This window comes from Tinamus guttatus, unplaced genomic scaffold (assembly GCF_059628265.1).
Source record: "Tinamus guttatus ecotype Peru unplaced genomic scaffold, ASM5962826v1 Tinamus_guttatus_pri_ptg001327l, whole genome shotgun sequence".
In the NCBI taxonomy this organism is placed as follows: domain Eukaryota; kingdom Metazoa; phylum Chordata; class Aves; order Tinamiformes; family Tinamidae; genus Tinamus; species Tinamus guttatus.
In genome coordinates, this window is record NW_028289861.1 from 133479 (window position 1) to 149859 (window position 16381).

Consider the following 16381-nt stretch of genomic DNA (forward strand, 5'->3'; position numbering starts at 1 on the left):
GCACCTGAAGACAGAGATGCCTCTTCTTGCAGACAGGAGCTGGGGCTCCACTCTTGCCTGGTCTAACAGGGGTGTAGGAGAAGCCACCCTCTCACAATACCCAGCATGGCAGTGCAGACCACTGCTGTCGCATGGCTTAATGTGTGGGGTCTTGCATGCAGAAAGAAAGAGCTGAGATGCCCTGTGGCTGTGAGCTTGGAGGCAGTGCTTGGGCTCGCCTGTTTGTTTTGGATTCATGGTAGCAATGTTGTGGGCAGGGGAGACTGCACTTCTCTTTTAAATATTGAGGTTCTGAACGGCAGTATTAATTCCTCTGTGTAGCTCTTTGGCCTTTGTGTTTGCAGCCTGGCATAAGTTTGTGCCAGTTTTTGGCTTTGTAGAGAAAGGGTGAGGTGCTTCCACAATCTCCGAATACTTCACTTTCTGAAGGGTCAGACTTATTTTAAGCTGATATAGAAAGTAACTGTGAAAGCAGCAGACCTTAGAATCATAGAATCATAGAATCATAGAATGCTTAGGGTTGGAAGGGACCTCTAGAGATCATCTAGTCCAACCCCCCTGCATACGCAGGGACACCTAGAGCACGTGGCACAGGACTGCATCCAAGCGGGTTTTGAAGATCTCCTGAGAAGGAGACTCCACAACCTCTCTGGGCAGCCTGTTCCAGTGCTCTGTCACCCTCACTGTCAAGAAATTTTTCCTTAAGTTCCTATGGAATTTTTGGTGTTTCAGTTTCCGGCCATTTCCTCTAGTCCTATCAGTGGACACCACTGAAAAGAGACCATCACCGTCCTCTGCACTCCCTCCCTTGAGGTATTTATATACACTGATTAGATCCCCTCTCAGCCTTCTCTTCTCCAGGCTGAACAGGCCCAGCTCCCTCAGCCTCTCCTCATAGGGCAGATGTTCCAGGCCCCTGATCATCCTTGTGGCCCTGTGCTGGACTCTCTCCAGAAGCTCCACATCTCTCTTGTACTGTGGGGCCCAGAACTGGACACAATACTCCAGATGCGGCCTCACCAGGGCTGAGTAGAGGGGCAGGATCACCTCCCTCGACCTGCTGGAGATGCTCTTCTTAATGCAGCCCAGGATCCCATTGGCCTTCTTGGCCACGAGGGCACACTGCTGCCTCATGGTCAACTTGTCATCCACCATGACACCCAGGTCTTTCTCCGCAGAGCTGCTCTCCAGAAGGTCGGTCCCCAGCCTGTACTGGTGTCTGGGGTTATTCCTCCCCAGGTGCAGGACCTTGCACTTGGCCTTGTTTAATTGCATGAGGTTTTTCACCGCCCAGTTGTCCAGTCTGTCCAGGTCCCTCTGGATGGCACCACAGCCCTCTGGGGTATCGGCTACTCCTCCCAGTTTCGTGTCATCAGCAAACTTGCTGAGGGAGCACTCTGTGCCTTCATCCAGGTCATTGATGAATAAATTGAACAGGACTGGACCAAGGACTGACCCCTGGGGGATCCCACTAGCTACTAGACTCTGCACCGCTGATCACCACTCTCTGGGCCCTGCCATCCAGCCAGTTCCTAATCCACCTCACTGTCCACTCATCTATCCCACACTTCCGGAGCTTGCCCAGGAGGATGTTGTGAGGGACGGTGTCAAAAGCCTTGGTGAAGTCGAGATAGACGACATCCACCGCTCTCCCCTCGTCTATCCAGCCGGTCATTTCATCATAGAAGGCTATCAGGTTAGTCAGGCAAGATTTCCCCTTGGTGAATCCATGCTGACTACACTTGAGCACCTTCTTGTCCTCCATGTGCTTGGAGACCTTGAAATTGCTGAAAAGGTCACACTTGCTGTTTGGTGCTCCATGCTTCATCCCCTTTGATATGGGAATACTCATTCTGGCAGAATTCCTCAGGGATGGAGGGCATGTCCCATTAGAACATTGTGACTGAGAATTTTCTCCAGCAATTGCACTGAGAATTAGGGCACGACAGTTGTGCATGTTTAGTCTTTGACTGTCTTGCTCAGCCCTACGTAGCCTTCCTCCTTTTGAAGCTTCTCTTCCTTGATGCCCAATGAAAGGCACTGGCTGAGTTTGTCCTCAGGTTGGAGTGCTTTCTTACAGGTGTGTTTGAAGTACAGATTCTTAGGACTGCCCAAAGATGAAAATATATCACAGAAGTGAAAAGCATATTTCTTTCCTCAGGTATTCTCTAAGGCAGTATAACTTGTTCTGGGTAATTAGTTCCTCACTAGGGGCTTCTACTCCTCTGTAAATATTCAGCCAGCATATGATGTGCCCTGAGCCATCATCATTCATGTTTATTATTATATCTGAGCCAAGGTTCTGTATCATGGCATGTTTTAAAGCTCCCGAGGGCTGTCTCGGGGCTCTTTCTACACTGGTATGCTCTTTTTCTTGTTCATGGAGCATACCTGGAATATATAACCTTGTTCATCCTCTGTAAGTGCTTTGCTGGCATCATCAGCCTTCTGCAAGGTGCTAGAGTCCCACACCACTGTTTCCAGCATTTCCCAAAGTACTAAGATGACTCCACAGGGAGCCCTGTAGAGCAGAGAGCGTCACTTCTTTTGCCTGCCTTACATGAGGCTTGAGCCCTGTTTCAGTCTCTTCCATGCAGTCTAAGCCTGACATGTCAGGGGTCTCCCGTGACCTGCTTTGCCTTTATGCCTCCTCAGTGATGCCAGATCATGGGCATGCCTGCACACACACATGTGTATCCGTCTGCACTTACACATACATGGTGCCTCCTAGCTGGAACATGCACGAAAAGGATGTAGACCAGGCACAACTGGCAGTACTGCAGCTAGATGCTGCAGATTAAACTCTTTGTGCTGCTTAAGCATATATCTGTAAGCACATACAGCCAAAAGGTTGGCTTTACTGAGGTCACCCATGACCTGACAGGGAGATCTAGAGTACAGCTGACTGAAAATCCACTACAACCTGCTTTGTTAAATGGGAAGAGGTTATAACAACCAAAGAAAAGGCTAAGAGGGTTCTCAGTTGTGGTGAAGTAACATTGTCCACAAGACTAAATGTATGAGAAGTCTCTTGACCGCAGTGGGCAGGAGGAGGATGAATTCACCAGGTGGAAACTGGTACTCAGCCTGTTTCTTCTGGGGAGAAAAAAAAAAAAAAAAAAGCCAACCCTCAGGATGGTTTTTAACAGCCAGGTGAATTAGCTATTGGATCAGTAGGCCGTGGTGTGCGTTACCACTCTGTCTTTACGTGTACGTTTGCGCTCTCTTTCCAGAAGTGTATTTCTGTTTTTCCAGTTATTCCCACAGAATACACTTCTCTGGGCTTTTAATCCTTCATCAGAGGCTGCCTGCTCCTGTGAGTCAAACTGAAATCATAATAAGACCTCTAGAAGCCACGTAATAACATCTCCCTGACCCAAGCAGAGTTGACTCAGACTCCGCTGTTCCTTATGTTTCTTTGCTTCACCTACCTCTAGAAACTTCCAGTGATGGTGACGTTAGCTGCTGCATTCCACAACCTAGTGCCCCAATCTCCCCTTCCATTGGTTTCTGCTGATGCTATGGCACATGGGGCTGGGCAAGGCATTTGATGGGCATTTCTTTGTGGTCCTAGGCTGTTTCCAATTTATGACACTATGGATTTGTGTGAATCAATGAAAATCTTTGCCTATAGTATGTCAAAGAGCTTCTGAGACAGAACCTGTTGCAAATTATGCAAAACAGCATAAAAAAAAAAAAAACCCTCATCTCCCGATTGCTGTGCTTTTTAAGTGGAGTAATAAACAGCTATTTTTTATCTGTCATACCTGATGCCTAAACTAGCCTTCCCTGGCTGCCCCTCAGGCAGCCCGTTCCTGTTGTCAGGGGAGAACAGTTTATTCTCTTGCTCCGGACAGCAGCCTTTTATGTGTTTCAGAACAGCTCTTGCGTATCCCCTAGTTTTCCACAAACAGCGCAATTGCTTTGCATTTTCCTCTTTTCTGTGTTTTTTTTTTAATTGCTCTCTTTGGACTCTAAGCAGTTTGTCCAAGTCTTTGCAGGACTGGTAATAACTGAGGCCTTTACCAGTGCTGGGTAGAGCAGGATTGCTCCATGTCTTGCACATGATAAGCTTATTCATACAGTCCTACATACTGTATGCCTACTTCAAAACCAAATGCCACTATGACTCATGTTTGCTCAGCCTGTGATCTACAGTAATCACAGATCCCTTCCGAGTGAACAGGTCCTGAACTATGATTATGGGTGGGGATGTTCAATCTATGCTGCTTAAAATGTCATGGTAATGATTTTGATTTATGTCTGTTTACTGTCTATATGTAGGCCTTATCTGTTTTGCTGACAATATTGGTACAGATGAAAGTAAGAGACTATCACATCCTCTAAGAGGAGGTTAAAAACATGAGGTGGATGGGACCACCAGGATTTAGTTACAAGCCTCCATTGAGTAGGCTTTTTTGGAAAATTTTCAACAGTTCTTGGCTATCTATCTGAACTGCTTCCCCTCTTTGCAGTGTTTCTAAGTGCCTGCTCGGATGCCCATGAGCATGGGCAGTGCCCTTTGGTGGCATGCCCATGCCGTGCTGTAGGACTGCTGCTAGTGGGTGGTTTTTGAGGGTATCTTCAGCAGCTGCTTTTATCATAGAGGGCTTTGCAGAAGCACACACTAGCTGGGATTACTTTATTTACCACCAAAGTAGCCACCCGGGAAAGGGAGAGAGCACTAGTTTGGGTGGTCAGTGAAGAAACAGAGGAAAAGCAGTAGAAATAATAGTATCTCTAAATCAGCTGGTGATTACACGCTCCCTGGGGTTTGTTGTGAAGTTGGGAGTGTGTTTGAGAGCTGGGAGGTCTTTTGGGAACATTCTGTCTTGAGTTGACAGGTGTCACTACTTAACTTTGTCCCTGCTCTGAGCAGTGATGGCAAAAAAGGGCTTAGACATTTGCAGAGGACGGTGAGAGTAGGTTTTCTACTACTATGAGTAGTTTCTGTACTTGCTGTTTCCTCGGAAAAAAAATCAGTGTTTATGACCTGAATCCTACTGAAAGGAGGGTAGGAAGCTTTCTCTGTTCTTGAATGTAGCCTCTTATGTCCAACAGATAATTTTCTTGTTTTGCCCCTTTGCAGTTTGCACCCATCCATTACAGTCTCTGAGCTTGTTTGCTTGTTACACTCTGCTGCCAGGAGATGCCTCTGCAGCAGGAGAGCAGTGTCACTTGGGGTACCTCTTGGGAACCCTAAGCAGTCACCTTTCCTGAGCAATGCTCTCTACATACACAGTAATCTCTGCTTGTCTTTAATATGCAGACAGTGACTGGCTCATGACTACTCAGTTCTGGAGTTTCTGTGCCATCTCCTTGCAAATAAGTATAAAATAAAGTTTTAAATAAAAGCTTTAAATAAAGCATCTCTCTTTTTTTTTTATTTCAGGTTAGAATACAAACCAGTGAGTACAGCAGAGATGTGGCTGTCTAAATCATCAGATCACTGTGATCTAATGTGGCACCTTGAGGCTTTCCTCATGGAAGTGGGGAACTAACTGTTAGCTCACAGCAAAAGTGCACTAATAGTTGAGGTAAATTGTGCTGTAGCAGCAGTGCTCATTAGAAAGCATATCTTTTTGTAATAATACTTTTTCTGTGCTTTTTGCTTGTTGTAAAAGGTTATATCAACAACATCTGAGTGAGCGCTTGAACAAACAGGGCTCCTGTTATGCAGGGCTCCTGCTTCAGGCACTCTGAAATTATAGACTGCATCAGTTATATCCAAACTTTGCTTTAATTGAAGGTTTTCTCTACAACTTTATGAGCTTTCTTTATCAGATGCAAGCTAGGACTTCAGACAACAATTCAGAAGCTGTTTTATCTATCCCGACTTCCCTCTGTCTCAACGGCTAATGTATTTCTTTGTGCTCCTGCTTTAGCAAGTACTGAATATTAGAGCTGAACTAAGGGCACTGGGATCCGAGGATCTCTTTGTGCTTTTCCCCCAGGCTTCAAATGTAGCAGCACATGATGCATATCTCCGTATTGCCTTAGTCTCTTGTGTATAAAATACTGATATCAGTGCTTTACTTGGAAAACAATATGACCATACTAGGATCCTGGGCTGGAAGGGACTAGCAACAGGCAACTGACCGTGACTTTGGTTTGGTTTTCCCATAGATGTCTCAATATTATTGAGGTATGTGGAGCTCAGCCCAGTTCTGTAGGGAGCCGTGCCAGAACTAACCCTCTCTGGTAACTGTGACTTTTTATGGAGCTTGTAAAAGCCTCTGGGCCTTAAGGTGACAGTTGCTAACAATGGGAAGGGTTGGACCTTAATACAGGCAGACAGAAATCACCTGTAGTGTCTTGGATGAAGAATCCACCTAGTGTGGTATTCCTTTTTTCAAAGTGGTTGCAAGTGGTCAGCTAGGGAAAAGAAGGAAAAAAGGCAAGCAGATACTAAGGTATCAACCTTAATATTTCCTTAGCTTCTGACCACTTTCAATTCAGGGGATTTCCTAAATCTGTTGTATTTTGATGGTTTAGTAACCTGAAATGGATCTCCCAAGCATTTGTCCTGACTTCTCTTGAACGTGAGTGAAATTTTTCCCTCCACCCATTCACCTGTGCTGAGAAGTAAGGAGCAGCAAGATGACTAAAGGAAGATAAGAGGAATGTTGAAAGAGAAAATGGTGATTTAAAAAACAAAAAGAAAGTAGAAATTGCTCTTGGAATGGAACTTACTCAATACCTGAAATAAATCTCTGAGTGTTAAAAGGTGAGAGTTTGCTAATAATGTTTCCTGAAGACATAGACCTGTAGAACGTCATCAATTCAGAGGCAGATCAGGGCTAGTGAGAAGGAAGAGCTTGGATAACTTAAGGAATAATACAAATGGGAACTGGGTAGTTCAAAATTGCATGGCTAAGTCCATTATGAATTAGCTAAAAGTTCAACTTCATCTGGCAATTCACTGGGGAAAATGAAGGGGACAGGGGAAAACCCAAGCTTTATCAGTCAAGCACGAGATAACTGTAAACAACTAATATGATGCAGCCATGAAAAAGATAAACGTAATGCAAAATGGCATATTGGACAAAATTATTTTTAGCAGAGATGAGGAAATGTTAGTGCTATTATCTTAAAGTGTGATGAGTTCCCACTTGAAAGATTATCGCGGAAGGTTGGATTCATACCCTTGGAGGGAGAAGATGGCAAAACCCCTGTGCTGCATCTGGGAGGCCTATGAGTGCCTATGAGTAATGAGACTAATGTTGTTTGCTGGGCAGTTCTCCCCTGCCAAGCTGCACCCTGCAATGCTGAGAATGTGTGGGAAAGCATTATCCACAGTGGATAGTGGAGCTGGGCTGATGTTGGGATGGTGGGTTCTGGCCCCTGCACTTCCCTGTCTCGCTTCTCAAAGGAGCAGTTACCCCCCTTCAATAATCCTACTCCCTTTGCATGAGTCTGTGGAGACAGCCATCCTCCCCTTCTCACTGACTCATCTTTGTGATCGAAGAGAAGTCATCTAGAAGTAAGCCCCCCAAAAGAGCTTTCTTATTCTTTCTATATTGCCTGTAATCTCTTATTGCCTAAGAAGCTCTGAGAAATCAGTTTTTAGCGCTCTTGCGGAAAGGGGCAGCTTGCAGTAGGAGTGCAAGGCAATGAGTTTAGGGTGAGAGCGAAGGCACTAAACTTGAATAACTAGGGGAGGAGGATATGAGTGTCTACATTGGGAAACATATGTAAACAGCCAGTGTTTCTAAAGGAGCCCCTTTTCTTGCTACATTGATCTGTCTGATTTTTAACAAAACATCCCCCTGACTGCATCTGCCCTGGAGTGCTCATTTGCTGCATGAAGGAGACATTACTGTCAGTGAATGGGTTAACACCAGTGTCCTGCAGCAGGGGCAGGGATGCAGGCAAACTTTCAGCCTGCCAGCATTTAAACCCCCCAGTGTGTGTTGGCAAAGCTCAGGGAGGGCTGGGGAGGGCACCAGCATAGTTTCCATTCTCCTCTCTGCTATGGGAACAAGTCTCCTGGTTAACAAATGCTCCTTGTTCTGCTCAGAGCTCCGCAGTTGAGACTCTGTCTCCTTTCTTGCTGCTGCTGTCCCAGCTGAACAGGCCCAAGATGTCTGCTTGAGCCTGCCTTAATTAATGGTGACAATACAATGACACTGGCCTTATTGGGGTCTGCAGGCTACACTCTATGGGAATACTTAGCTGAAACAGTTAACGGTCTCATTTATTGCAGTTTGGGTGGAACAGGGCTCACTGGCACTAGCTTTCTGCTTGCTGCAATCACCAGGTATGGAAGTGCATTCCTCACTTCTGCTAGGAGACTGCATCATCCCTAAGGCTCATCCCTGCCACTTGAGTGGGATCGGACAGGAGTGTAGGACCCAGGCAAAGATGAGCAATGAGCTCAGGAGCATGAAATACCACAGATGAGCCATGTTCATCACCTGTGGGAAGGACCTGCTGAGCCTGAGCTTTGGGGCTGGCAGATTGCTCCTGTTGTTCTGGAGGTGAGTGGCAGAGATGCACCTGTGATATTGGCTCCAGCACATTGTGAATGGACTGTCCAGCCCACAGAAAACCCAAGGGCCTTCCTTGTGTCTTCCCACAAAGGTCTCTCTGTGCGCTCGTACCTACAGCACTGGGGAAGCCCAAAACCCCTGTCTTTGGAGCCCTTAGTAACTACTTGGTGGGAACAGTCACTGTGGTTTTGGTCAGAAATCTGATTTCAATGTTAGTCGAAGAGGCATTTTAAGGGTTGATAGTGGTGTGGCATCCAGGATGATTAGCAACCGCTTCCAGTGAGAAGGCTAATTTCTGGTATGGCTTTTTATGCTGGCCTCTTCAGAGGCAGAAGCCCGTGCAAAATATTGTGTGGTCTAGGCTGTTGTTTTGTTTTGTATAGCCGTTGCTTTGGGTGTATCACAGCATAGAGCAGAAAGTACTAAGATGTGTCTTGGTTCTTAATTTCTTTGAACGATGTGTCTGTGTGACGTTTCAATATTGTTTTCTGACTTGCCTAGCCCCATGAAGGAGATGGATTTCATTCAGACTTGCAGGCCTTGACCATGTAGAAGGATAGTAATGGCAGCTTAGCCTCTGAGATGGGTTAGACAGCCAAATGAAAAAGTGTGAGTTGTCCTTCTAGGATAGTTGTCTCAAAAGAGCTGTTTCACTGCCAGAAACATCCCTGCTGGAATGGCCTTTGAGGCCAACTTGGTTTCTGAGGTGTGTAGTTGTGCCCAGCCTGTGACAGAGTAACAAGCTGCTGCATCGGGGAGGAGGCAGAGGGTTCAGTGCTCAGAAAAGAAATCCTAAAGTAGCAGCATGTGTCCCTTGGCGAGGCTGCCTGTGCCTTTCCAGGAGCTTCACTGACTTGCCAGTGGAGCAGGTTGCAGCAGCCTCTGGTAAAAGTGGCATTTTTTGACCAAAAATGTCCTTACACGTGGTCCAAGGATGACAAGAGAGCCTGGCTTTTTGCAGGCAGTCATCTCTGTGCATCTTGTCTTAGGAAGGAGGGTCTGTTATGAATTGCCATGCAGGGATGCTAGGATTTACCCTAACTAACTTATTGACAGCACTTTAATCCTAAGCTTCAGTTAATAGCTGCTTGATGTAAGGTTTCCTGCGATAGCTTGAACTCTTTGCATCCTGTTCCTGCGAGGCGTGTGACACTGCTTGAGCTACTTGTGGTTGCATCACACTCTGAGGCGGCTGCCTTTCTGGGGTGCTCTGTGGATACTGTTGGTAAAGCTGTTTAGGAAAAGGCATTACAGAAATAGAAGAGAAGCTTCGAGAAGATTCTTATAGTATTCCTGATCTTTCAGTTTGAGTCCTGCCCATCTTCCTCCTATGTGTTGCTTTGCAGGAGGGCGTTCTATCTCCGAGGGCTCTGGCTGCCATTGTGAGTGGTAGGAATGCAGCACTCCAGCTCCCTTTGCTTTCCAAAGCCAGGAGAAGAGACCTGCCAGCCTGCAACCACACAGCATCTGCAACACACGTTCAGCACAGGATAAGATGCTGCAGCTCTATTTTACAGCATTTTACAGGCTTTGTCTTTACGTGCTTTCTCATGCTGTCTTCCTGATTTCCCCATGACTGTAAGAATCAGTCATCCATCTTCCATCTCAACTTGCTCTCTGCCCTCCCCTCTGTATCTGCCCCCTCCATCATTGCCTGCCTGGTCTGAGATCCCGCAGGGACAGGCTGCGAGCTGGAGCGGCTGTGCAGTGGGCACGCTTGCTCCTTCACGTGCAGCAACGTCACAGCAGCAGCAGCAGGAGCATTGGAGATGGGATTGCGCAGATCCTCTGCAATGCCAGGGATACTGCTGTGGAAAAAAAAATGACTCTGTTTCCCACAGCATCCTTGGGAGACAACACGGAGCCCGCTGGAATCTGAGCGCCCAGCGCTAGCCGGTGCTGTTGGAGGAGAGTGTGTGCAGTGAAAGGAGCTGGGGAGCAGAGGATCCGTGGAAAGGTGAGATGGGGAAGTGATCAGGTGGACATTTTTCTTACTGATGGTTTTCTGGCCGTTGTCATGCATGTTGGTTTGTTTCTGTAGAGATTGCCAGTTACCCAATGGAGCTAAAAGATTTGGGGATTGCTTTGTCTCTTCAGAGACAATAACTGATGTAAAAGAGTGAGGAGGCTGCTATTGCTGTGCCGAATGTGCTTGTTCATTGTAGCTATGAAACAGCGGCCACGGTGCCCGGGGCTGCCTGTGCAGAGGTGAGCTGTGTTTCGCCCCGACAATGCTCTTTTTGGTGCCATTGCACAGTTTTCTACTGTGTCTGCCATGACAGGTGAGCCCACATGGATTGTTTTAGTCTCGAGCCGCCCTGCTCTCTGTGCGTCCCCGGCAGTGCTGCTGCTGCGCAGCGCGGACGCTGACAGGCAGCGCTGCCATGAATAGCCACAGACAAAGGACCTGGGCAGAGAAAAGGTTGCCGTCTGTGTGGCTTTTTTTTTTTTATTATTATTTTAATAGCAGTAAATCAATTGCATAAAAAGATATTAGCAGAAAATGGAGTGGCAGGTAAAATCCTGCTCTTCTCCAAAGAAATCTGTGTTGGTTGGAGTCCTTTGTGTTGTTTAGGGTGTGTCTGTGATGCTTCTGAAATGAATGCTTTCTCCTTGCCACTTTCCACAGATGAGATGAGAAAGGTTATCTAAGAATGGAGGAATTATTATTTTTAATCACCGAGATGAATGGTCCAGCCTGGATACCAGTTACTAGAGCTTAATTACATGGTCTTGTTATAACCAAATCCCTCCTTTCCCTCCCTGCCTTTCTTCTTCCCTCCCCCACTGCTGCAGAAATCCTTCCATCAAATTGCTGCTGCAAATGCAAAAGGAGAAGTGCTCGAACAGAGATAGATGTATGTGGGAAAGGGATCTAGATGCCTAGGAGGCAATGTTCAGGATGACAGTGAGAAGAAAAAGGCAAAACTATAAAAGAAAAAGATTTTGGTATATGTGGCACAATTATGTGGCTATAGAGCAAGGTAAACATGGGAATGTAGTAACATAAGGAAATGTGTAAATAGGGGATGCAGTCTTTTGCAGTTATGGAAAATGCCGAGCATGTGGGGTTGCAGTTGCAGGTGTTTGGGGGGAATGTGTGTTTATGGGAGTGACAGTAGCATGGGCTCTTTGTGGACTGGATTGGTGGGTGTTGTAAAGGATGTATGCGGGAGGAAGAGTTATTATTGTTATGTTAATAAGAGTTATTATGTTGTTATTACTAATAAGCTAGTTTGGCAGCTCAGACTTATTCACAAAACCCTTCTGCAATTTGCCAAGCTTGGCAGAGTGCTCAGGGACAGATAAGTATTGGAATGACCAGAGAATATTTCAGATAAAGCATCTTTAAGCCTGTCTGGAGCCCTAGCATAGCAGGAATAATGTAGGTAAAATGCTAAGTGTTTTGGCAGAGCAGTGGAGGAACCTTGGAGCCAAAAAGGTCATAGACAGTTGAGAGGGACATTGCAGAGCTAGAACAGTAGGTGCATGTGGGTCAGAGATGAGTAGCAGAGGGCATGAGGGAGGAAATCCAGGACCGTCATTGTCAAAGTTTGTCTGTATGGCACTCATGCTGTCATTCTCCAACCTCTCCCATTCTATTCCCCTGTTGTGTGCAGACCCAACAGGCCTGTTGAGATGGGAGCGACTTTCAGGACAGCCTTTTCTGCAGTTGTTTTCTGAAGGAACCATTTTATGGCTGCAGGTTCTTGGGTAGTTATTCACTTTCAGTGACTAAAATGTGGTAAGGCTCTCTGCTCCTTATGCTATGTGAAGGAGAAAGAATCCGGAGTTTCTGTTCAGGGTAACAAACAGGGAATACGGAGCTTCAGACAAGCCACAGGGCAGAGTGAGTTCTGCCTGCAGCTTTGTGACAATGAATTGGATGCTCCTTAGAGCTTCCTGAACTATGGCTCCTTCTCATCCCAGACCTGAAACCTCTCCCTGGGGCCTAAGAACCCTCTTCGTGTCTCCAGGTCTCCATCTCGTTCAGCCTGGTGAGGCTGAATGTGCAGGATATACTCCTGCAGGGATGGGAAGGGGGATTTGTACTGTGAGGAACTTGCTCCCAGGTGCATTTGTGCTGGGAAGAGGTGTCACTACAGAGCAGGCTTCCTGCGGGAGGCAGCTAGGGAGTAAGAGCAGTGTGTGTGCTGCTCTGATGGAAGCAGACTGAAATGATTCGCAGGAAGGAGATGAAATTGCTCCTGTAGGTTGTCTTTGCTGCCTTGACCCAGAATGCTGGGAATAACGTTCAGCAGGATCTCTGGGATAGGCCTGGACCTGCTCTGCAGAAAGTGCAGGTGCCCAGGGGAGTATGAAGTGGGCTCACAAATGGCCTGCACGTGGCTTGATTATTGCTCATCAGGGCGCCTGGGGATGTAGTAGGAAGAAAGACAAAATACTGCGTGCCAAAGATCTTAATTTGCTTTAAGTTTGGTACTCCTGGTGAGTCAAGATCTCACTGTGGAACTGTTCCTGATAGCTAGGCAGTAACTCAACTTTAGCCAACTCATGTTGTGTTTTGTCCCATTTTTCACTTATTTCTCTGGCTCATTATTCTTATGTAGCCTTATGTAGTATTAAGGGCAGGCCAGTAAATCTATTCTAGCATGGGTCATTGCCCTCTCTTTCAATACAGGTACTGGCTTTACCTCTATTATTCCCTAGTCACCTGCCTTTCCTTCCTCTCTTCCTCAGGGATATTTTTATCAAAAGCCCTGATGCCAGCTGTGATCATGCAACAATTCTCTCATTGCTCTTGAATCAAGAATGTCTTATCCCTCCAACCTGAGTTCATCCATATTCTTGAATTTTCTTCCACTTCAAATAATCATTTTCTTTTCTGCATCCTCTTTTCCTTACATTGCCTAACCCATCATTGCCCCAGCTTACATATTTTTGTTCTTGATGAAACATCATCAAAGAGCTTAGCTATTTGCATCATATCTAGATCTGTCTTTTTATTCTACCTTTCCTCACTGCACAGCTGGCCCAATTCCTCTCTCCTTGTTTTCTTTTTGTTTATGTGGCTGGAGAACTTGTTTGGCAAAATTTAATGATGCTTGACCTTTGCGATTTTTTTCTGTATCCCTTCCCATAATGTCTTAAGGTGGAATTTTCTTGGATGAATAACTCCTTTTTCCAGGCTTTTTTTTTTTTTTTTTTTTTAAGTAAGTGCTCTACTTACTTACCCTATTATCCTTGCTGGTGTGGTCTTTCAGATTTATTCAGGAGCACTACTCTTCAAATTTTCTCACCTTGCTTGGCATACGGATTACAGATTACTTATGGTATACATTCAAAATGTTTTCTGCAGTCTTTTTTTCTTCAAGCTCTTCATTTTCGCTGGCTTTATCACTGTTTTCTTTATAACTGCTCTTTTAAAAATTAAAAAGGCTTCATTAGAGTTTCTCTCTTTTTTAATCTTTCTGTTTGATGTAAACTGTATTAGCTTGAGATCATTTGGATATGGGAGATTAACAACTGGCTGTGCCGCTGGGCTTGGCAACAGGGTTTTGGCTTCTATGACCATGAGACTCTTTTTTATGACTGCCAGCTAGTGGGAAATGATGGGATCCACCTCAGCAAGAGGGGCACACGTCTCTGCCAAAAGGCTGGCCAACCTGGTTAGGAGGGCTTTAAACTAGGCAAGAAGGGGGAAGGGGAGTGTCACACAGACAGGGCAATCAGTACCACACAGCCTAGGTCAGATGGCTTCCACACGGAGTATGGTAGTGGAGAAGTGAGGATAGGAAATGATCACAGAGGGTCCTCTTTCACCCCTCCTGGGAAACCTGCAGACTCGGTTACTTCCCTGAAATGCCTGTACACCAATGCGCGAAGCATGGGGAACAAGCAGGACGAACTGGAGATCTGTGTGCGGTCCCAGCGACATGATCTCATTGGAATCACAGAGACATGGTGGGATAGGTCACACAATGGGAGGGCTGTCATGGAAGGCTATGTGCTCTTTAGGAAGGACAGGCTGGGAAGGCGAGGTGGTGGAGTTGCTCTTTATGTGAGAGAGCAACTGGAATGCATGGAGCTCAACGTGGGAGTGGAGGATGAGCGAGTTGAGAGCTTGTGGGTAAGGATTAGAGGGCAGGCTAATGTGGGAGACACTGTGGTGGGTGTCTGCTACAGGCCACCTGACCAGGACGAGGAGGTTGATGAGGCCTTCTATAGGCAGCTGGATATTGCCTCAAAGTCACAGGCCCTGGTTCTCATGGGGGACTTCAACTACTCCGACATCAACTGGAAGGACAACACAGCCAGGCACAAGCAGTCCTGGAGGTTCCTGCAGAGCGTCGACGAGAACTTTTTGACGCAGGTTGTGGAGGAGCCGACGAGGAGAGGTGGGCTAATGGACCTCGTGCTATCAAATAGAGAGGGACTTGTAGGAGATGTTAAGGTGGGGGGTAGCCTCGGCTGCAGGGACCATGAGTTGGTGGAGTTCAGGATCCAACGAGGAGGTGGCAGGGCTGTAAGTAGCCTTGCAACGATGGACTTCAGGAGGGCCAACTTTAGCCTCTTCAGAGACCTCCTCGGAAGAATCCCATAGGCTAGAGCTCTAGAAGGCAGGGGGACCCAAGAGAGCTGGTTAGTTTTCAAGCGACGCTTCCTCCACGCACACCAACAGTGCATCCCTGTGTGTAAGAAGTCAGGCAGAGGGGGCAGGAGACCTGCGCGGATGAGCAAGGAGCTTGTGGCAATGCTCAAGCAGAAGGCGACGGTATATAGAATGTGGAAAAAAGGACAGGCCCCCTGGGAGAAATACAGGAACGTAGTCAGGGAATGCAGAGATGCAACAAGGAAAGGTAAGGCGCGTTTGGAATGCAATCTGGCAAGGGGTGTTAAAAATAACAAGAAAAAATTCTTCAAATATATTAACAGCAAAAGGAAGATCAGGGAAAACGTGGGTCCGCTGGTGAGCGGAATGGGCACCCTGGTTACAATTAACACAGAAAAAGCAGAGTTGCTGAATGCCTTCTTTGCTTTGGTGTTTACCAAGGGCAGCCCTTTGGAGCCCCAGGCCCTAGGGACAAGAGAAGAAGCCTGGGGAGAGGAAGACCTGCCCTGGGTAGAGGAAGATTGGGTCAGAGAGCACCTAAGGAACCTCGATACCCACAAATCCATGGGCCCTGATGGGATGCACCCAGGATGCTGCGTGAGCTGGCAGAGGTCATAGCTAAGCCGCTCTCCATCATCTTTGAAAGATCCTGGAGAATGGGGGAGGTAATGGAGGACTGGAAGAAGGCCAATGTCACGCCAGTCTTCAAAAAAGGCAAGAAGGAGGACCCAGGCAACTACAGGCCAGTGAGCCTCACCTCTGTCCCCAGAAAAGTGATGGAACAGCTCATCCTGGCCGTTGTCTCCAGGCATGCGGAGCACAGGAAGGTGCTCAAGAGTAGTCAGCATGGATTCACCAAGGGGAAAACTTGCCTGACTAACCTGATAGCCTTCTATGATGGAATGACCAGCTGGATAGATGAGGGGAGAGCGGTGGATGTTGTCTATCTCGACTTCACCAAGACTTTTGACACCATCCCTCACAACATCCTCCTGGGCAAGCTCCGGAAGTGTGGGATAGATGAGTGGAGAGTGAGGTGGATTAGGAACTGGCTGGATGGCAGGGCCCAGAGAGTGGTGATCAGCGGTGCCGAGTCTAGTTGGAGGCCTGTAGCTAGCGGTGTCCCCCAGGGGTCAGTCCTTGGTCCAGTCCTGTTCAATTTATTCATCAATGGCCTGCATGAAGGCACAGAGTGCTCCCTCAGCAAGTTTGCTGATGACACGAAACTGGGAGGAGTAGCCGATACCCCAGAGGGCTGCGTTGCCATCCAGAGGGACCTGGACAGACTGGACAACTGGGCGGTGAAAAACCTCAT

The 16381-nt window shown here is 47.0% G+C and overlaps 1 protein-coding gene across 1 annotated transcript in view; it reads left to right on the top strand.

Moving 5' to 3' along the window:
* Positions 1-16381, top strand: part of LOC104575843 (AP-4 complex accessory subunit RUSC2) — a 57733-nt gene that overhangs the window by 4765 nt on the left and 36587 nt on the right. The window contains exon 2 of the mRNA XM_088539027.1: positions 10334-10449. The gene's annotated coding sequence lies outside the window, so the exon portion shown is untranslated. The remainder of the gene's footprint in view (positions 1-10333; positions 10450-16381) is intronic.